Source organism: Megascapheus bottae, chromosome 11 (genome assembly GCF_031878675.1).
Source record: "Megascapheus bottae isolate mThoBot1 chromosome 11, mThoBot2.hap1, whole genome shotgun sequence".
NCBI classification, from domain to species: domain Eukaryota; kingdom Metazoa; phylum Chordata; class Mammalia; order Rodentia; family Geomyidae; genus Megascapheus; species Megascapheus bottae.
The window spans coordinates 21694442-21717804 of record NC_143519.1 but is presented as its reverse complement, the minus strand read 5'-3'; the positions used below and the strand labels follow the sequence as shown (position 1 = coordinate 21717804).

The 23363-nt window shown below is 38.9% G+C and overlaps 1 long non-coding RNA gene across 2 annotated transcripts; it reads right to left on the bottom strand.

Annotated features, from left to right (window-relative positions):
* Positions 1-1102: 1102 nt before the first annotated feature.
* LOC150056810 (uncharacterized) lies at positions 1103-23005 on the bottom strand. 2 transcript variants are annotated; one of them, XR_016536993.1, is made up of 7 exons: positions 22828-23005; positions 21680-21821; positions 19583-19686; positions 10560-10636; positions 5614-5669; positions 3227-3357; positions 1103-1175 (listed from the first exon to the last, which is right to left on the bottom strand). It is a non-coding gene; the product is annotated as an uncharacterized LOC150056810 (long non-coding RNA). The 2 variants fall into 2 exon arrangements; XR_016536994.1 differs by lacking the exon at positions 10560-10636.
* Between the last annotated feature and the right edge of the window lie 358 nt (positions 23006-23363).

The window sequence follows — 23363 nt, the reverse complement described above, 5'->3', positions numbered from 1 at the left end:
GCCATCAAACAAGGAAAAAAACAGGCACCCAGGCCCTGAGTTTCAAGCCCAAGTACTGGTATGCACGCACCCCCCCAACACACACACACACACACACACACACACACACACACACACACACACACACACACAACCTACTTCAGAATAAATAGAACATTAGTCCCATCAAACTGTACAGAAGCAAAAACAGAACCTTCTCCAACATCCCAACCTTCTTAAATGTGGTGTGGAGTGTTTTGGTGTGCTGAAAGTAAGCTTTGAATTTAATTGTGTAAAGGCACAATCATCACTGATTTCCTATTTCATTGTATGATATTACCCATTAGTCATTAGCTATTCACCCAGTTCAAAAAGCTCTTTTAATTTCCCTTCTTCCTAAAACCCTGCTAGACATTGCTTGCTCAAAGGGAAGAAGGGCTCAGGCAGTGTGGAAAATGTGATGTCTGAAGTCATGTACGTGTTGATTTCTAGTATCATTTAGTGCCCCTGCCCATACTACAGACAGCGAGAAAAAAAATCGTGTGGTTCTTCTACACCAGCTCCAACCATTGTGACGTCGCTGATGAGGGAAGTGGAGGCTTCATCTTTCCTGTGGTGTGTCATCTCTGTTAGATTTGTAAACCGCAGCAGTTGAAATCTTTAACCAGCCATTACTAATAAGCATATGTTAATTGTTGGAAAGATCATAAGCAGGTCAATTAGGAGGCAAAGACTGGAACGGAAAGCAACCAAAGCTGGAGGGGAAATTTAGGGCAGGTGCTGCCCAGCCTGGTCTGCCCTGGCGGGAGTTCTGCACTTCTTGGGTAGAAGCTCATTTAATGTTTTGATTTGCCAAATTTGCATTTCAAATTTTCATTCCTAATAGACAATATAGTCAGTCTTTGTTAATGAGGGTCCTGATTACATGTGCCATTATAATTGGGAATTAGCAGACCAGCCTTGTTTTGGAGATTAAACCCAAAGCAAATTGGATTAAGTATGGTGTGACGGAAACCTCCTCTCTCTCTTTTATGCTTTTTTATCCCGAGTCAAAGGTGAAAAGAAATCCATTGGTTCCAGGCATATGGCTTATAACTTTATTATTATTTTCAGAGCTTTGATTATACTTTGAAAGGTAGTCTTCTTGGCATAGTTCATCTGTAATTGTAAAAACGTATTTTATTGAATTTTGCTCCCTAAAATGAGCAGAATTGAAAATATATCATTCAATAATTGGAATGAACCCTAAATCACATACATATATTTTATACTATTATAAAATATGTCATAGGTATAAAAGGCACCAAAGAGTAACAAAATAAATACATTTTAGAGGAACTGACACAACCTAGTAAATTTATAAGTCTGTTGAATTTTTTCTCTTATATTTTTGCATATTAATTTCCAAAATAATGAATTTAATGCATGAGAACTCATAATGTAATAATAATTACAGCATTTTATATTTAAAAATGTCATAACCCATAAGTGACAAATAGCTTAGGGTTATGTGGTTTTTCTTTATTCTCTTGGGTCATTTAATATTGTAATCCAGTTACACTCCAACATTTTCATTATTAAGCTTAAGACCAATGCTTCAAAAACTACCATTAATCCCAAGTCATAAGAAAACCATGCTTATTAATTCTCATGGGAGTCACTTGGGATGTTTGTTTGGCTATAGGCCACCTTAATTACACAACAAAAGCAGGTCTCCAAAAGATAAAGAGAAATTCAAATGTTTTCTGAGTGAATATCTATCTTTGAAGACCCACAAATGAGACTGGATCAAGATACTTACGATCAGGGGCACCTTTCCAGATTTAAAATGCTCATGTGCAGAGAAATTAAGAAGCAGTAGCCTTGCACAGAGAGATATGGCTTCTATTCAACCCAACTGAGTTTGCAAAGGAAAATAACCATGACAAGGAGCTATGCAAACCAAGTGTTAAGGTACACCTGGTAGGTATTTATCATGCACAAGAACTCCAGAGAGTGAAAAAGTTTTCTAGGACCATGGCTTGGATGAGAAGATTTAACAACTTTTCTTCGGGAAAACAATTCATTAGTCACCCAGTTTCATAAGCATCTCCTTTGGCTGGTGCTGGATGTGGTGAAATGAAGATAGTGCTGGGTGTGATGGAGGTTTGCTTGGAGCATGGGTGAATTTCTTTGTTTGAGCACACCTTAGTTTTGATGAGGAAATGGCTGTTTTCAGTTTAACTAATACAGAAGTATAATGTAAGCCTTCTATGGATTTCAGTTTTAGTGGAATGTAGGTCAGCATGCACTAGAGATACCTGTACAACCATGTTTATAGATAATAGTAGTATTCACAATAGCCATGCTATGGAATTAGGCTAGGTCCCTATAGACCAATGAATGGATAAAGAAAATGTGAGACATATACAAAGTAGAGTATTTTTCAGTGACAATGAATGAAAGAATGTCATTTGCAGGAAAATAGGTGGAAGTAGAGATCATCATGTTAAGCCAAAGAGGTCAGAATAAGAAAGACAAATAAATGCCATAGGTAGAATCCGGATCTTAAGGAAATGAATAACTAGATTGTAAAAACAGTTTCTGTCTTGGGGTAGGACCAGTGGGCAGAGGAAAGGGAAAGGAGATGGTATGAATATAAGTCAAATAATCTCTCTCTCTCTCTCTCTCTCTCTCTCTCTCTCTGTATATATATATATATATATATATATATATATGTATAAAATGTAACAATGATGAGGATGAAAGATAAGAACTAGTAATAGAGAATGAATCTGTTCTGGGTTCATTGTTTGCATATATAGAAATACTATAATTAAGCCCTTTTTAACAACTAATATAATATAAATGAAAATATACTAGCCAGCAGTCCAAATTCCATGTTGTGGATGACAGCATGTATGTCTTCAAGGAAAGCAGGTTATTTTAAGTGACTTTAAAGGTTGTCCTACTAGACTCACCCCTGTTTTTTTAATTTCAAGAAATATTCTGAAAGTATATTCAATATCCCCCAAGTAAAGTCAAAGTCATGATAAACTATAACAGATGCTACCTTTCAATCATTTAAGGTTACTGTATAAATAAAAATATTGAACAGTATAAACATGAATAAGTTTGATCATCTTTTCTTTCCTTTGGACTCATAATATAGAATGTACTCATTGAAGCAGCCTCAAAAGACTTACCTTATTAAACCTATCTTTCGTGAATAGGAATATAAATTAATTTATACAAATGACCCACTCACCTTCTCCCATCACTTTAGGTTGGAAACAGATGTTATGACAGAAAATACCTTGTTGGCTTCTCTGTGTCCCTGCTTTCTCTAGATGCCACTTGGAGTGACATGTTGGCAGTTTTTCAGCGATCAGACTTGAGCTAGCCAGAGGAGAAATGAAGCCAGACTTGAATTGACCTCTGTGATTCATGCTACTATGAGAGACATGTCTCCGCCACACAATAAAGGTAGGGTTCTCATTCACAGAACTGTGGTAAGAAGGCTCTGAACTTCAGACTTTGTTTGACAGCTCTGCCTTCTAACCTGGCAAGCAAAATGGGACACACTTGGCAGGATATAGCTACTGTGTGAGTATAGTCAGTTATAATTTGTGTGATGAGAAAGCTGTCTACTTAATAATTGATGGTGATTCAGAAGAGCCTTGATTTTGCTCAGTGGTTTTATATGAGGCTCAGATAAAGATATAGGAAGCTTACTCAACAGATTTATAGGTGGCACAATGGCTCATAGAGTTGGTGACAGCTTTGGAAGTTTTAAAAGACTCAATAGGCTGTAGCAATGCTGTAACCTCAGGTAGAAAAAAAACATAATGGGAATAAATATAAGATTTTTACAGCCAGGACTCATAACACCTCAATGATACATGCAGAGTAGGAGAAACAGTGTGGTAGAAACAACTGATATAAGAGAAGTTGAGCAGTCACTTTTCACTTATGTAAGTCAACATCTAACATGAGGAAAAAGAGGCTCCTTTGGAATTTTATGACAATTCAGGCCTGGTTAATAAGTGTCAAATTTTAGAAACAAAGGAGACAACAACTTAAATCAAGTAAAAAAAAATCCAACTATTCCAATGTAATTGTCTGTTTCTGTGAGTATAACAAAACATCTGAGTCTGGATAATGTTGTAAAGGGATTTATTTAGCCTGTAGTTCTGGAGTTTTAAGGGCAGGACGATGTCATGTAGAAGGCATCACAGTGCCTGAATGGTGAGTGGCTGGAAGCCAGAGTACGAGGCTGGTCTTGTTCTTTTTGTAACAAATCACTCTTAAGAATTAACCAAGGAGGGGCCGGGAGTTTGGCCTAGTGGTTAAAGTGCTTGCCTAGCATGCACGAAGACCCGGGTTCGATTCCTCGATACCACATACATAGAAAAAAGCCAGAAATGGTGCTGAGGCTCAAGTGGTAGAGTTCTAGCCTTGAGAAAGTCCAAGGACAGTGCTCAGGCCCTGAGCTCAAGCCCAGGACTGGCAAAAAAAAAAAAAGAATTAACCAAGAATCCCACTGGATCTGTATTAATCCCTCTCAAGGGTGGACTTGGAAATACTACTAATAATTTGTCTACTGTACATATATGGCTTTATGTTTTAAAGTTTGGTAAACTTGGAGGTGGCTCTTCTTATCATCCTAAAAATGCATCGATTTTATTTACTCATACATGTTTACTCAATACCTGTATTGATACAGTATATCTTTGTTCAAGTGATTTCATCCACCACCCTTAATATATACTTTGCATTTATGTATGTGGGTCTATTTGAGTTTATTTTAATATGTGGTAGTTTTTCTTTCTTGGTGATTCCCTGAGTATTGTTCATTTGTTTTCCCAGATGAACTGTGGTATCAATTTTCCAAACTCCGTATTTCAAATACCCAACATAGAGTTTTAATGTAAATATGAAAGCCCTTAGGAGACATTTGTTCAAACTTTCTAACAGCCAAGTCTCTCTCAACACAGGTATATCTTTCTGCCTTTGGAAATGTGCATACATTGCTAGTCTGAAATAGTACTTCTCATATTTTAATATACATATGAACTTCCTGGGAATCTTATTTAAATCATCTGATTTGGTTACAAATTTAGTAAGTGATAGAGACAGTGATAGAGAATAGTTCACAATCACTGGAAACCAGAGTCTTGGTCTATCCAATACCTCACAATGCTAGAAACAAAGGAAATAAAAGCAAGCATTCAAACATATGGAAACACATATATTGGGAAGCCTTGGTTTGTAAAAGTGAGTTTATTCCATTAAGTAATAGGTCAAATTATATATTTTTTCTTATTTTTTATTATCTTTAAGTAGCTGTACAAAGGAGTTGCCATTTAACAAAGCAATGTATTAACATGATAATATCCTCACCCAATTCTCCCCTATTTTCCCTTTTTTTCACTCTTCTTAATTTTGTAGGATAGATATTGACCTTTTGACTGCATTCTCCTCTCTTCTTTTCATTCATCTGCATCTTCCCCCTGGACCTTTACCCTACCCTGCTTCCTGATGAACTTTGAGCTTGCTTTTCTAAGTATTTATGCTATTTGAGTTCTACCTTGAATCTACCATGTATCAGTTAATTCAATTTGTGTAGACTTACATACCACCCAACATGTTTACCTGTAATTTTATAGGCGATATCTGGCACAGAAAACCATCCTCATTTGACATGGAACCTAAATAACAAAAGAACAAAAGCAAAAGACTCAAAGATTTGAAATATGGTGACATAGCACATGAGCATTGGAATCAGAGAGGTGATTTAAAAGACATTCTTGAGCAGTTCGGGCAAATTTCTCAACCCAGAATTCTTGTCTATCAAATGAGTACAATTGCAGATTCTAACTTCTAAAGCTATTATGAGAATTCGCTGGTTACATCTGCAAGGCATCTGGCAGACTATTCCACGGGTAGTTGCTCTTGGTACTGAAAGTGCATACTCATTTGGGAATCAGTCAAGTGTACAGAGCCTTGCTCTTCAGCCTCATCCTCATGGTCCTTTGACATGGCCCTGTTATCTGAGAAGGGCTGAGATTTATTGCTCTCTTGAGAAGTCTTGATTTGGCCAGCCATGTGGTCCATCAGAACCATAGGATGTATGCTTTAACTCTAGAAATCCCCAGACATTGATACATGATAGAGCAGATCTTTGAAAGGCAAAAGCTGTTTGTTTCATTAATTAGGTTGGTATCATCCTTAGCTTAACATATAACATGTGGAGTACATCATTTTTTCTAGTCTTTTATTCGGCAGAATTTTAAGAGTCTTTTTTGCCAGTACTAAGGCTTGAACTCAGAGCCTTGTACGTGTTTGGCAAGTGCTCTACCACTTGCACCATGCCTCTAGCACGTAAAAAGACTATTAAGCAAGAAGAAAATCTCATCATTTGAAAAATGTGTTCTGTTAGATAGTAATTATGTCAAAATATGAGTTAAGGCCACTAACAAGTGATCTTTACTTTGAAAAAGGAGGTTAATAGAGCTGTATATTATTTCACTGCATTATGTTGATCATCATTCTTTTTAGGAAGTTTGATATATAACCTGTATTTGCATCAAAGAAAGCAGCCAAAACATGCCTATCCAACAAAATATATGGTTTATTATAGAAGGGACACCCAGAATACCTTGCAAAGCATTCATGTGTAAGTATATACATGTATCCACCCATATACATGGTTGAGTAGTGGCATGATTTATTAAGTTCATATTCACTGCAAACAACTAATAGGGATTCCATGACATTTCAATGATATTTCCCAAAAGTATGAATACAGAAATTAGCTAAATACTTATCCAGGGTATTGTATTATGAATGTACAATTATACAGGAAGTAGGTCTGCATAGACTACTGATTTTCTACAAAGATCATAACTATAGATTATTTTGATATCTATTGAAAAAGCTCCCAATTCCTCCCCCCTTCACATAAATGACATAAAACAGAGAGGAGTTACTAAATGATTTGAGTAGCTATTGTGTCTTCCTGTGGGGTAGCAGATGTACACAGAGAAATCAGTTACTTAATTCCCCTAATCACCCATTCCTTTCCTTTCTCTTCACCCTGGGCTGGAAACTTCCACATTCCCCAGTGTACTCGTGGCTGACCCTGGAAACTGGCAGAAACCAAAAACCTCCTCTTGAAAGCAGCAGGCTCCATATGGTTGCTTCGAGCATGGAAGGCGACCCTGCCAAGTCCCCTGCAAAGGGATTTTGCAGAGCAGAGAGGCAAACGTGTCCCTTGAAATGTGAGTCATGAAGCCAGAGAGGAGAATTCTCCTTGCTGATGAAAGGCAGTGAGCGAAAGTACTTTTCAGCCTCTGATCTGCAACCTATAGGAAGTGTTGTACAATGGCGCCTCGATGCCAGGCATTAAAAATAAATGTCATCATCAGATGATTAGCTATAAAAGTCGTCTCTCAAGGAAAAAAAAGTGATGGAGCTGTCAGTTACAGTTACTATCCAACATACATATGCATCTGTGAAGCTGAGAATCACTTGGTGTGCATGGGCCTGGCACTGTGCGTGTGTGAGGGTAACGGTGGCGATGACATAGCATATGAAGTCAACGGTGGAGTTGTTATTATTTATACATGAGTAAAGATTACAAATGCAAGCCCCAGCTCAGATCTCTCACCCCCTGGATCTGTGAAACCTGTCACTCAGTCTCCTGCGGTGTGTCTTCCTGTCTCAGAGCCATAGGACCACCTGCTGCCAAAGCTCTCTTCTAGTGCATCGCCCGAAGGCCTCGATGATAACAGCATTGATTCCAATGTACATCTAATTACTTCTCATAATCTATTCATTTCACAATAGTGTAGTGAAACATCTGTCACATCATAAACTCTTTAGTAGCCTTATCAAACCACCAAAACACACTCTGCTGCCAGTTGGCAGCTTCCTCGGTTTCCCATTTTTATTAATATGAGGCAAACATTTCAAGGCCTTTTTGCAGGTTTAGATGAATTTCCCCAATGCCCAGTGAAGTAGAACTGGGCAAACTGCAATGGAAAATGTCTGGATATTACCTAGTAGTGAAGGACGAATCCGGATAGCAGGCAGAAATCAGTTGAAAGAGCTTTGTTTCCTGGGAGGAATTAGCCCTAAATAAAGTTCTTTCATTCATAACTGTGAAAGACAGGGCTTCATTCCTTGGCTTCCATGTGTCTGATTAATTTACTAAAATAAGCCTCTGGGATGTTGTTGCTTTCAACTAGGATATTGCACAGGAAGCTTTCATATGCTTAACTTTACCTGTGGGGAAATTAGACCCTTTCCTTTTTCTCTTCTTTTTAATTTTCTTCTTGCCCTTTCTCTTCCTCTCAATTCCCTTTTCTCTCTACCCTGTGCAGGAAATCTAGTAAAGGGACTTACCAAGTCATAGTTGATTAGAACACACTGCTATTATTTTGTGTAAAGTCTATGCATTGCCCTAAGCCCAATACACATACATCATCTTCACAAACGAGATCCATCACCAAGCACTGATTGCTGGTGTTCTCAGTTCTACTCTCTCTTCGTGTCTCAGCTCAACTTCTTTTCCTTGAAGCACTTCTCCCAGGGAGAATTACTTAATCTTTTCTTCACGTGCTCCTTACCACCGCTCCGGACGTCTCCATTCCAACATGTAGCTCAGGAATGGAGAAGCACTGCTGGACCAATCTTCCTTTTCCTGTATAATAAAGTCCTTAAAGTTATAGGCAAAGACTTTTTCATATTTGATTCCCTGGAAATTTGCTAGATGCCTGGCACTCCAGGTAAGGTCAGATTAAATAGACATGGACAACTTTCTAGATTCCTTTAAAGAACTGAAATACAGGGCCGGGAGTTTAGCCTAGTGGGAGAGTGCTTGCTTAGCATGCACAAAGACCCAGGTTCGATTCCTCAGTACTATACACATAGAAAAAAGGCAGAAGTGGTGCTATGTCTCTAGCTGAGAAAGCCCAAGAACAGTGCTCAGGCCATGAATTCAAGCCCCAGGACTGGGAGAATAAAAAAAAAGACTTGAAATACAGTTTTGTGAATTGTGAATGTATAAATAAATTGTGAAATATAGTTTCTTATGTTTTGTTCAAGTAATAACATCCAGTGTTTGTAAGTACCAGGTACTGTCCTAAGCATGTATGAATGTACATAAACATGCTTATTATGTACTAAGTATGTATGTATAAGTATATATATATATTAGCTAGTGCACTCATCACAAAATCCCTATGAGGGAGATGCCACCTTGCTCCACCTTTTAGCGATGCAGAGACCATATATCTTTCCATGGTTACCCAGTTGGTAAGTGTCATGCTTGCTCAGCAGCCTGGCTCCAGTACCTTCTCTTAACTCTTACACTATGCAGCATCCCCAGTAGCTCACCTATCCTCCTGTTACTGCGGATGGTCTTCATGTCATCTCATCAATTTCTTTTTCATAGGAAATTCCAGAATGTGGGGCCGGGAGTTTGGCCTAGTGGTAGAGTGCTTGCCTAGCTTGCACGAAGACCCGGGTTCAATTCCTCGGTACCACATACATAGCAAAAAGCCAGAAGTGGTGCTGAGGCTCAAGTGGTAGAGTGCTAGCCTTGAGAAAGTCCAAGGACAGTGCTCAGGCCCTGAGCTCAAGCCCAGGACTGGCAAAAAAAAAAAAAAAGAAATTCCAGAATGTATATTGATATGTATGGCCAATTTCTCTGGCTGTCCTTTGGGTTTTCAGGAGGTATATATGATCCTCTCTGTTGACATGGTTCTTTGTCAATGGCTCAAATCTTCTTATATCACAGTAGGAGAGAGTAGGAATTTTTCTATATTTCAAGTACAGATCAGCAAAATGAATTTAAGATTTAACTATCAACTTTAAAAAAAAATCCCTCTTAAAAGACATTATATGTTCCTGGAAATCTACCACAGAGAAAATGAATGTACTTCTCATAAAGAAATACATTTGAAATACACTGACTAGCCATAAAATAAATAGTTGAGGCAATTATCCTAGATTGGATTTAGTACTACTAATGACTCAGAGATGAAGACTCTATTATATTATGCACCCCCAGACAATAATCCCTGTACCCCCAAGGGTACAAGGTGAAAGGAAAAATGAAGTTTACCTCTATAACTCTATATCTGTCACTCTGTCCATATATGTGCTTATAACTACATGTTACAAAATCAAATGTCATATACCTGTCCTAAAATGATGTATGGACCAGTTCAGCAAAGCAGCAAAAGGTTGGCCTCATAGGACATCAGAGAAATACAAGTCTGTGGCGAATGCCATAATGTAGAATTAGCACTGAGTGAATTAATTGATTGAGTGAATTAATTCATTTTGTTGTTGTGGTGGTGGTGGTGGTGGTTGTTTTGCAAGAGTTTCCCTAGTGCCAGAAGTAAGGCTGTTACACAACCGTTGGGAGCCAGGTCTGGCATTATATCAACCTGGGTACAAAACTATGTATTCTTCTTAATATGGAGAGGTGATCTTGGGCAAGTTGGTTTTCTAAATACCATTTGTTTCTTAATTAGTCCCAAAGGACTAATGAGAAGAAATGACATTAAATATGCTTAAAACAAAGCTACCTGTGAAGGGAAATGCTACCCAGTGGCGTAATCTTCACAGGTTCAAAACCATACTATTTCACCACTCATCCCTGAGTCTAGAAGAAAAAGAAAAAAGAAATCATCATATAATCCATAATGCCTTTAATTCTTTACTGTTATTTTTGAAATTACTTTTGATCATGTCAGTTGATATCTCTGTGACATGTTCATACAAATTCATAGAATTTGATTCAATGGAATGAATTAATGGCTTTCCAATTCTAAGATCCTAAAAGTAAGGGATGTCACTTAGTGTCACATGTATTAGCCTGAAGAACCTCAGGTTTAGTGAAGGACAAAGTATTTCCTTTTATGAAACTCTAGAAAGCAACATTATATTGTCAAGTAGTCAGGTGTAGAGAGTCCCCAAGACTGTTAATGAAGGCAGGATAGGTAAAGAAGGGAGGAGAAGAAAGGAAGTATCCCAATAAGAGCCATGAGAGAAGGCCTCCAAGAGTGGTGTGAGGAACTGAGCTTGGAGAGGCGAGCAAGATGGACATAAAGAGCTGGTTAGTGGGCACTCATCCCATACAAGAGAACAACCGCTTCTGACTCCTATGATAGCTCTCTCATCAATGTAGTTGGCTTGTTCAAAGCAGACCATGCCAGGACACATGCAGCTGTCCATTTTTGCTTGTTGATTCTTGCCAGTGATTCCTGTACACGTGACAGTGAGTTTGCCTGAGGACAGGGAGGAAGTACTATGCAGAGGAACTACAAAGGGAGACCCATCAATCCTTCCTCATCCCGTCACCCAGATGATAAAATGAGGCCACTGAAACTCCTGAGAGCTCAGCTTGACCAAGAGGCACTTCTGACTATGCTTGAGTATGTTAAAATTCTTTTCCCTTCTCAAATGACCGTTGGCGAGAAAGACACTAGAAGTTATAGAACAGTAAGATTCTCCCATTTTATACCATAAATTTTTTTAGAATTTTATACACTTTTTATTACCTTATTTTTTTCATATATTTTATTTTAATTAATAGAAGGGTTACATTATATTCACCAGATAGAGGGTGCATCAATGTATGTGAAGTAATGCACCATAAACTTTTTTAACTTAAAAATACAGAATAAATTTAGGTTCCCATATATGTCTATAAAGATGTTTTATTAGCATCTATTAGCAATTATAGGGGGACTTCATTATGGCATTTGAACACATATTTACAATGTGTTATGACCACCTCCCTCACTCTAGTAATTTCCCTTATTCCTCCTCCTCTGTCCCTAAAACAATTTCAAACCCATTCATTGTTCCAGTCTTGTGCATGACTGTAAAGCATTTCCACCATGTCCACGCACCCCATTTACTCATCCACTTTCCATGAGTGCCCACATCTAGATAGGACCTGCCTGATATTCCTCTGCTTTGTTTTTTAAAACATGGATTGGGTGGTCGAAGGGATTTTATCATGCTATTTCACATGTGCTTATAGTGGACTTTAATCAGACTAACCCATTCTATTGGTCTCTTTTCCATCCTCCCATCCTCCATAGCTTTCAGTGAATTTCATTTTGGGATTTTCATACACAAATGTCACAAAGTTCAGTATTTTTTACCCACCACCATTTTCTCTTCCTCCCCCTCTCCCATCTCCTCAATCAGTCCAACTTTAACAAACATGTCACTTACACACACACACACACACACACACACACACACACACACACACACACATGTTCCCATGAGATCTTATACACATGATATCTACAAACATTTTTATTGAAATCAGCATGACTTATTTCTTACCTCTCCTATTCCAGATCTTATTATATTATGGGTGATCTACAATACATAAACTAGTTACATGAAAACACAAAAATTGACCAGGTAATTCATAAGTAAAGTGAATGAAAAAAAATACGGAACATTCTTTAATATTTTTAAGTTCTTAATTGGATTCCTCACACATGTCGACCTTGAATTGTATGAGAGTTGTTAAGGGAAAGATGAGGTTCTAGCATCATGGTCTCTCAATGTGGCACCAAAAACTAACAAGACCAGATACTACAGTGTGTGCTTTTAACCCCAGCTACTTGGGAGATGGAGCTGGAGATTAAAAGGCTTACAGGGCCAGACAAGCCCAGGCCAAAAGTTATTAAAAACTCCCCCAAGGTGCCATACACCTAAATTCCAACTGTCTGAGAAGTGTAAGCAAAGGGATTCCAGTCCTAGTCTTGCCCTGGGGTAGCGGGAAGGGAAAAAAAGGGAAAGACACCACCTAAAAAAAATAAACTAAAACAAGGGCATAGCTCAAGTAGTGGAGCACTTGCTTCATAAAGCCCTGGATTCAAGGCCAAGTGTTATAGAAGGATGGATGGAAGGAAGGAAGGAAGGAAGGAAGGAAGGAAGGAAGGAAGGAAGGAAGGAAGGAAGAGAGGGAGGGAGGGAGGGAGGGAGGAAGGAAGGAAGGAAGGAAGGAAGGAAGGAAGGAAGGAAGGAAGGAAGGAAGGAGAAGGGAAGGGAACGGAAGGAGAAGGGAAGGGAACGGAAGGAGAAGGGAAGGGAATGGAAGGAGAAGGGAAGGGAACGGAAGAGAAGGGAAGAGAACGAAGGGAACAGAAGGGAATGGAAGGAAACAAGATTCACTCACAACTATGTTGATGCTTGAAGCTTCCATTTCCATCTTGTGACAGTTTTAAAGACTGGGGCATGTCACTCCTTCCACTCCGTCTCTAAAGCTGTTCCTTTTGTGTCACAGCTGCTACCTCCCAAGCCTACAGTTCCTTCCCTACAGGCAGCCTCAGGTCATCGGTCTACACTGTCCAGGACACATGACATGGCAAGTACCACTCCTAGTAGCAGTAAATCTGATGGCAGGGCTGGAAGGTGAAATCCAGTCCAGATCCCCTCCAAATATAAGCCTCTCCAATTCCTGACAGTAGTAGAAGCTACTGATGAGGAAAACCATTCTAGAGATATGACTCAGACAGACATGGAAAACAAAGCCAAATGTTGGGAAACTGGTCCTGACCAAAAATATAGGCCTAAACTGACCAAGAGATCTAGACTACTGAAAATACAGAGAAAGCGTATGCAAGAAGCAAAGTGGTAGAGGGAGGAGAAAGGGAAATTCAACTGACCAGATGGGAAAACATGATATATGTACATGGCCATCTGTCAGGCCTTCTTTTCAGCCTCAAAGAGCAGGGCATCTTGAGCCCTTGCATTCTCCCTCCTCTTGCTTCCTGCCTGTCTCCTTGATCCCCTTGCTGCCAGGACTCTGCCTCGTCTCTGACCCAGTCTCCACAGCCTTCCTTCCGTCAATGCCCACTCCAGGCACTTCTTGGATATCAGGTTACTGATCTACTTCTTCCTAGTTTGTGCTTTGGGGATATCTGGAGAGTTTTGAGACAGCCCTCATGAGAATGAAGGCTAGTGAGAGCTTCCTCAATGAAAGTCTGCCTCAACAAGGTGGGCAGAAGCTGAACAGAGTGCAGACTCCCTTAGGAGAGACATCAGTAGGTCCAGTCCAAAACAGAACATGGAAGAATCACAGAAACAATATCCACAAGAATGTTCAGGAGACAGGAGAGAAAGATGAGCTCTAGCATTTAGGAAGTTCTCACTGGGAGCTTCAATGGACAGTTAGATGAAAGTGAAATGAGAAAGCACAGGAAGAGATCTCCAAGTGGACACACATCTTTAGGAATGCAAAGATGTCAGGGAAAGATACTGTATCACATTCATCCGCTCATTCAACAAGCAGGAACTAGGCCCCTGTTCTATGCCAGAGCTTGTACTAAGCACAGGACAAATAAAGGTAGTCTCCTTGGTCACCACACCAAGTCTTTATCACATTGCTCAAACCAGGTGTTGTTGTAAAGTGTAGAAGTAGATTGCCATGGACCGTAAATGCCAAGCAAGGAACTCGATCTTTCTATTTTAGATATTTTAACATCTGGGGAAGTGGCCTTTTAATTTTCAGGAAACAGAAGATATAAAAGGAGAGGATTCTTGAGTGTACAATGAGTGGCTGTGACATTTCTCACCCCTTTGGTCTGTAGTTATAGATCTCTCCAGGCTTGTGGTCGGTAAGTACAGTTTGCAAATTGCTGGGTAGCACTCCACAAGTTTACGCCTGTCACCTCTCCTTCACTCAAACTATGTCCTCTTCCTTGAAGTGAGAAATGGCATTATCAGAGACCATGACTGGCAAATAGAAAGCAAAAGAGATCTTGAACAAATTTTGGGGAGTTGTGATAGTTCCAGAACGGAAGCTTTCCTTCAGTTCAGATTCTTTATACAGCCAGTAGTTAGTGGAGAAAACTAATCTTTATTGAGTGTTCAGATATTGTAGTTCTAGTTTTCCTCTTCTCAGGGATGTAAGGAATGGATCAGCCTTTCCACCTCATGCCATCATTACTACTCAATGTACACAGGTATGTAGACAAGAAACTATTTCTGGGCCAATATACCACCAAGTATATGAGAAGGCTGGCCTTCAAAATGGGCATGGAGCCAGAGAAACTGAGCAAGAGCTTCAACTGGGTAAAGAGTACATCAAATCTGGGCACAGGGGAGTTATCTGAGGTGATTTCAGGAATCCTATAGCTCTGGCAAGAATTGCTGACTTCTTAGCACATTTATGAAGTATACAGGTAGTGTTGTTATTGACAAATACTATCCTGTATGGCAGAGTCCTAGGATTTATTCATCCTGAATAGCTGAGACTTCATATCCTTCTACTAATACCTCCCTATTTTCCCTTCCCTAGCCTCTTAATACCACCCTAAGGGTGTAGACCTGATGCTAGATGCTCTTAAAACAACAATTAGTAATAATAATTAATAGTAAGAATGGATAGGAGGAATATCTAGAAACAAAGCCATACTAAACCTACCAGAACAACTATGTTCATCGCAACATTAGTCATAATAGCTAAGATATGGAACCAAACCAGATGCCCCTCAGCAGGTGAATGAATCAACAAGATGTGGTATTTATACACAATGGAATTTTATGCTGCCATCAGAAAGAATGACATTGCCCCATTTGTAAGGACATGTAGACTTGGGGGGAAAATCATATTAAGTAAAATAAGCGACCCAAAAAAACATAGGCTCCATGGTTTCCCTCATTTGTAATAATTAGTATACATCTAAGATTCTCCTAACAGAAGATCTTAATAGCTCAAAAGCTATTTGGACATTCATCCATATAGGATGAAGCTACGCGAAATGAACTCCAGGATATGGAAACAAGTTTATCTTAGTGATTGTGCTATTCTTAATGTACTATGTGAAGCTATTTCTTTTTTCTTCTTTACCTGATAAGGTTTATCTCATGTTGTTACTGTGTCTGACTTTGGTATATTGTATATACACTTATTTGCATATTTGAAAATGGGAAGGTGAGGGAAAAACAAGATAAGTGGGAGGGGGTGGGGTGAAGGAAAGCAGAGAAAAACATGGGAAGGAGTAACAGTGTTCAAGAAGTAATGTACCCACCACCTGATGAGTATAACTGTAACCCCTCTGTACATCACCCCAACAATAAAATTAAAATTTAAAAGTATGGGGGAAACTTTGGGGGGTGTTGGGGTTTTTTGATATGTCAATTTTTATGATATTTAATAGAGGGGTTACAGTTATATTTGCTGGTGCTGTTTTTTTATATAGATACTGTTGACCTGGTTTTTATGGATGCATACTTCTCTCAAACTCAAGTTGCATATATCAAATACCTATGAATTTTTGGTATGATAACCTCACATCAATAAAATGTTTTTAAAAAGTTAAATTACAAATCTTAGTCATCTAATTCAGTATACAGCAAAAAATGAGAACGTCTTCATGTTTCATATGAGTATTATCACACATTTATTGTACCCACACGTTGTCACTTAGTGTTCACTCGGCTGTCACTCAACTGAGAAGTTGGTCTCGCTTTTTCATCAGCACTACTTAAAATCTTTGTACTGGCTTTTTGATTCCTCAAATCTTCTTTATTTTCCCCCTAGCTTATTCATCCTGTCTTTGGATGTATGTGTTATCTGTAGGTGGCCCATTTGACTAAAGCCAGGAAAATTACAGCTGTAATCTTGGGTCAGCTACCAATGAGTAGGGAGAGATGGCAAGTTGTTTAGACATACTGTGCTGTTGCATTTCCAGCAATAAAATAAAGAATAGCTCTTGTCTCACAAGGGGGCTGTGAAAATTATGTATAATGTATTTAAAAGTATTTCCAAAAGTAGAATATGCTTAGCAAATACAGTATCTTTAGTAATAATAATAGTAATAGCAATAATAAATAAGCATACCACATGAATGTACTCATGGTGCAGGAAATGAGTTTAAGCCATTCGTTTGCTCTTCCTCCCCAGACTGTACACCCCAAGTTTCTGTTCAGATTATGCCAATAAAAATGCAAAAGTTCAAGTTGCACTTAATATATGGCATACATTGTTCTGAACATTGAAGATATTGCAACAGTTAAGTTGCCGAGAAGAGATTGGATCAGGGAAGCTTATATATTATATTCATGATGGTGTTTCTATTACAAAATGAGAGTTATTCCATATGTCAAAATGTATTAACCTGAGCTTATTCAAATGTATCCTTCTCAGGAAAAAAGTTTCTCTTGGCTGATACCAATTTTAGGAGAAATTATTTTTATTTTAGCCTCTAAACTATAATGTGTGTATTTCATCTTTGCTATGCTCCATTGACTACATTTGGGGTAAAAGGGAAAGGAGACAAGCAGAAAAGGGAGCAAAGAAAGAGTTCTAACATTGTTCTGAGTGCTTTTATACCCAGAATTTCCTATATGCCCCGCACCTCTTCCTTGCAGTGTACTGAGTCTTGCATGGAACTTCCTCAGCCATGAAGGTCTATGGTGGATCAATGACAGTGAGTGGTTCTTTCTTGTACTGTGACTATGAAAAAAATGCTTTGACATGATTTTCCCATTGGATCTAGTAGAGGGACGATTTCACCATGTAGAGCGGAAAGCAGATGCATGTTCCTCTGTGGGCTCCAGGGCTGTGATTCCCAGAGAGGACAAGTCCTAAGTAAAGTACAAGAACAGACATTTTCCCATTTTCATGGCTGAGATGTTTTCATCGTCTCTGTTCCCCATCTCACTCCTGGGTTCCGCAGGCCTTGTGCACCATTCTGTCAGAGCTTTATTCTATTGTGCAATCCTAGAACAGAACTGATTCTATGTTTCCATGAACTTCACCCATACCCAAGAGGATTTCATTTCTTCTGTCTTTTCACTTCTTTAGGATTGTTTTTGTGTAGCTGATATACAGAGGGACTACAGTTACATGAATCAGGTATAATTAGTACAATTATTTTTTTTTTCAGTTGGTCGTGGGGCTTTACCTGTTGGCCTGGGCACTGTCCCTGAGCTCTTCAGTTCTAGGCTAGCACTCTACCACTTGAGCCACAGCACCACTTCTGGTTTTATGGTGGTTAATTACAGATGAGTCTCACAGACTTTTGTGCCCGGGATGGCTTTGAACCATGATCCTCAGATCTCAGCCTCCTGAGTAGCTAGGATTACAGGTATGAGCCACTGGCTCCCGGATTTTTAGTACAATTCCTTTTGAAACATTTTTCACCTTCTGTCCCATACTGTTTTTGTTGTCTTTTCCTTTTGTATTTGTCATTACTTTGTTTGTGTTTGGGAGGATTTCAGTTTTTAAAATATTTGAAGGGATGAAATAGAAGCTATTTTTACTGTTAATGCAGATCCAAGGCCTATATCATAACTAAAGTGATTAATTATGATCCAATGATGAGGATAGGTTTACTGTTGGATGAACATGAATGAACTTAGGGAAGACTTTGAAATATGACCAAGAGTTTGGGAAAATCTTACCAGAAGGACCAGCGTATATCATTAGTTTATTTGAGAATCATTTAGGCCAATGTTTTTATAGACTAGTAAAAATATTGCTATTTTATTAGCAAATTAAAGTTTAATTTCCATTTAGCAATACATATAGGATTACTAATGTTAATAGATGAGAGTTTACTGAAAGAATTTTAATGGAATACTCATTGTACTGGATTTTAAGAGATGTTACAGGGAAATTAATTCTCTGGTCAAAAATATTTCGCAAGAACTAGACTAATAAAAATTAAACTTCTTTCTGAATGATCACTAGGGTCTTTAACAAACTAATAAACTGTATGAATCACTAAACGGAAGAAAGTGGATGCAGTTTCCAAATGTATCTGATTATAGTTTCTCCCTTCCTCCCTCCCTCCATCCCTCCATCCTTCCATCCCTTTATCCCTTCCTTCTTCCCTCCCTCCCTCCCTTCCTTCCTTCCTTTTCTTTTTTACTGTATTGTGATACTAAGGTTTAAAACTAAGGCACCTTACATGTTATGCAAGTACTCCTTAAACCACCCCACCAGGCTTTTTGTATGCTGGCTATTTTTTTTTTTGATCAGTCATTGGGCTGGAATTCAGGGCGTGGGTGCTATTCTTGAGCTTTTTTGCTCAAGGCTAGCACTCTACCACCTTGAGCTGCATTTCTGGTTTGGGGGTGGTTAATTGGAGGTAAGAGTCCTTTCTGGCTGGCTTTGAACCATGACCCTCAGATCTCAGCCTTCTGATCAGATAGGATTACAGGTATGAGCCACCAGTGCTTACCTGGCTATGTGTGCTATTGTGCTACCTGGTTAATGGGCTGGCTATTTTTGAGAGAGGATCTGGCTTTATAACCTGGTGACCTTGGACTGTGCTTCTCCTATTTATGCTTCTATATATCACTTCGAGTAAAGGCATTCCCCACTGTACCCTGACACTGGTCTAAATGGAGTCTCACAAGCTTTGGATTGGTTTGGTTTGGTTTGAACTCTGCTGATACTATGATTTCCTAACTTCTACTTCCCAAGAAGCTAGAATTACAGGTTTGAGCTTCCGGCCTTGGAGAGATCATAGGCTTTTTTTTTCTACTAAGTTTCCAGGAATAATATTCTGAAGACCACACTGTTAAAAGACAATCGAAACAAACCAAAAGATCATTTCTGATTTACCTTTACCGCTAGGCTCAGTGGGATTGGGTGAAGAATAGATAGATCTAGGAGTTGATCCTGCAAGTTCTTTCCACATAGCTGTCATCAACACCATCATTGTTCCTCTGATGGAAAAAAAAAAAGTCAGAGTAAAAAGCCAGGCAGCCCATCCCCCCAGATGTGGCCTAACTCTAGAGCAGACTAGTTTACCAGAATTGCCCTAGCAAAGTACCACAAATTAAGTGAAGTGGCTTACACAACCTCATTTCTGAGACTAGCGCATCTGGGGTGTCGGCTGTTTGTTCCTTCTGAGGCTTCTATCCTTGACTTCCCGTCACAGGCTCTCCCCTCTATGCATCCCTGGATCATTGTCCCTTCTCACGAGGACACTAGACACAGTGCATTAGGAGCGTCCTCTATGACCTCATTGGAGCTCAAGTACCTCATTAAAAGCACATATTTCTAGATACAGTTATGCTGTGAGGTATGGTATATGAACCATCTGTATATGAATGTGTGTCAGGGCTACAGTTCAGCCCATAACATCCTGGGCCCCAGATTTGAAGATCTCAACCCTAAGTTTCCAGTTACTCAATGAAGAGATTACACAATTCCACTACCCGAGCTTCTAGTAGGGTTGATACAGACAACCACAGGTCTTGCCCTGATTTTCCTCGGTGGTTTGCTTTTCCATGCAGGTTTTTCCTGAGTAATCAACAATCATCCCACTAGATGGTGATTCTCTGAGGACTTGAACTTATTCACTCTTGTGTTTATTTGAACATAGGGTATGGTACAACAATGGAGCCTGCATTGATGAAATGAAATGGTTGTAGCTTTGTTTCTGTTTTACAGTCCATCTCTTGTATGTGTGATTAGCACTGCCCAGCCTTATGAGACTCATAGGACAATTATGAAACTAGGAAGTGGGGAAATATACAAACAAAAGTAAAATCCAGCAATTTGGGTTAGGTTTTTGTTTGGTTGGTTTTTGTCTTTTTTTTTTCCTTTTCTTTCTTTCTGGCCTGGCAGAGACTGAATAAATACATGTTCTTTGCATTCACAACTTAGCAGCAGTGAGACACAAAGATTCACTTGCTCAGATGCTCGTTTGAACACTCAAGTTTATCTGCCCATAGATTTGGAACACTCACTAATGCTTTGATGCACTAAGACACGGTTCTCAGTGGAAAGATTTTATTAAGTGGACAGCTTGGATGTCACAGGCAGGATATTTGCACAGTACATTAATTTAAAGAGAAAAAAGGGTTCTGTGTAACTTAACCAGGCTGAACAGCTATTTCCACTTTACCTGAATAAAGTATTTTCATGTTTTATCACACTAGTTTGCAACTGCAAAAGCTTCCCCCAGTTTTTAAGAGTGCCTATGAACTGTCAGGATACATTATTTGAAATGAAGCCTGACATCTGTGGACTTGAAAGCAAAATACATTTTATTGTTTAAAAGCCTTTCTCTGCCACCTCACTTTCATTCTCCCCCCAAACTCCACCTACCCCAAGCCCTCATAAGCACGCCTCAGCTAGCTTAGAATAAGATGCATCACAGACATTCTGGAATCGTTTAGTCCTTGATAAATACTACTGCAAAAAGGCAAATCCTAAAGTTGGAACTTTACTGTTAGTTTTTTTTAATGTACCAGGAAAATATATATATATATATATATATATATATATGGTTTGGTTTTGGCTTATGCCAGTCTTAGAGCTTGAATTCAAGGGTTGGGTGCTATCCTTGAGCTTTATTTGGTCAAGGTTAGTGATCTATCACTTGAGCCACAGCTCTACTTCCAGCTGTTTGCTAGTTATTAAAGAATCTCACAAACTTTCCTGCCCCCCACTGGCTTTGAACTGTGATGTTAGACCTGTGATTTAGAGTGGCTAGGATGACAAGTGACTCAGATTTAGGTAATTATTTTTTATGTGTGAAAGAAACAAGAACACAGGAAAAGACAGGTGTGGTATGATTGGAAGGAAAAATATTCTGTCTAGTGAATTCTTGAGGATTATGATTTCCATACTGCTTGAACCTTGCACAATGTACACACATGAGTCCCTCCATGTCATTTATTTCTAAGGCTTCTAGTCTGATGGGTTCACCTGGAGGAAGGTGAGACTTTGAAGTCATTTTCCTATCCCTACTGGATTCTCCGATTCTTAAAGCAATCTATGCTTAGTCTTCAATTCTTGTATTTCTGGTTCTTGAGGCAGTGTTGTTTGACAGAGAAAAGTTTTCTAGCATCTGTAAAAAAAAAAAAAAACGCTTGAAATTTATACAAAGCCATCACTTATCTTTTATATGTTTAAAGACTGATGATCTAGAGAATACCAGAATTAGAGGTGGAAGGCTTTTACTTGGCCAGTGAACTCTCTTCTCCAGAAATTCTTGGCTACCTCCTTTTTGCCAGAGTGTCACTATGACTGAGAAGGGGTAGGATCCTATTCTGCAAACACTCTACTGAAAATAGAGAAACTGGAGAAATTAACTCACAAACGGAAATCTTTTGTTGCTAATGCTATTCCATAATGGAAGCCTAATCTCCTACGTATATTATCATCTGGCAAACTAGTTACACATTTAATAAGGTTTTGCTGTATAAATTATAAATGAAATAAACAGTTCTGTCACCATGGTGTGCAATGAACACACCACATGTTATATGTAAATATATTAGTCATTTGCCTTTTGTTTATGTATCACTGAAATCCATTTTCTTTATGGTGTATTTTCTATTCCCTATGGGTTGCCACCAAAGTCATTTCAGCCATACACACATCGGCCTTTAAAGGAGAATGATGTTGTTATGGTCCTTTTTCTGCCCAGTTTTAATAACACCTGCTTTTTGTGCCAGTTTCATTTACTGCTCCAAATTATAATTCAACAGAGAACAACCACAAAAACAAGAACAACAATGAAAACAACAACAAAAAAACACACGACCACCCTAACAGCAAACGTGACTCCAGAAAGTAACTGTGTGATCTATTGATACAATTCAGAAAACATATTGAAACAATTTTTATTCTCATTATTTTCCCCCAAATTAAATATGTCCCATAAAGCAAGTTTACATATTCTGCATGTCTCCCTCCACTCTGAACTAAATCCAAGCCCTTGGCTTTTAATGAGATAATTTTTTTAAAACACTGAATCAACCATTCAGCCTTTCAAGTGGTGGCATTTTTATTTTAAGCAGAGAAGCATAAATGCATGAAGGATGCCAATAGGGACTCTCTCAATGGCTCACCATGGTATGACAGCTGTGGACAGACCCAAGACAAAGGCGGTGACAGCTCCAAGGAAATGATGGCTCAGGCATCTCCAGCCCAATCAATAATCTGGTGTGTTGAGGTCAATCGCTGCAATGGCCATTCTCAGCTCAAGCCAGTTGAAGATTATTAGTTTGACACCCAAGGGCTATTTCTTTTACTGTGGAGGGAAGAAAGCGAGCTTGTGGGTGGCTCTTTAGAACCAAACGGAGGGCGAGTGATGAGCTGTAAGCAAGGGAAACTCTGGCACAGACTTTCAGAGACATTGCACGTTTGATAGGACTGAGGACTAGACAGTACTCTAGGTGGGATAATCTTCTGAAATCGCCCCTGAGCTAATTTTACATTTCATCCACTCAAAAACAAAACCATGTTTTGTAGCTCTTACTATGTTTCCAGTTCCATTTAGGATCTGGGATGCAAAGAGGAGTAAGATACATATCTTATCATTCCAGAGGTCTGAATGCAGAGGATTTTACAAAGGTGATAATGCTGTAAATTCCCTTCAACCATT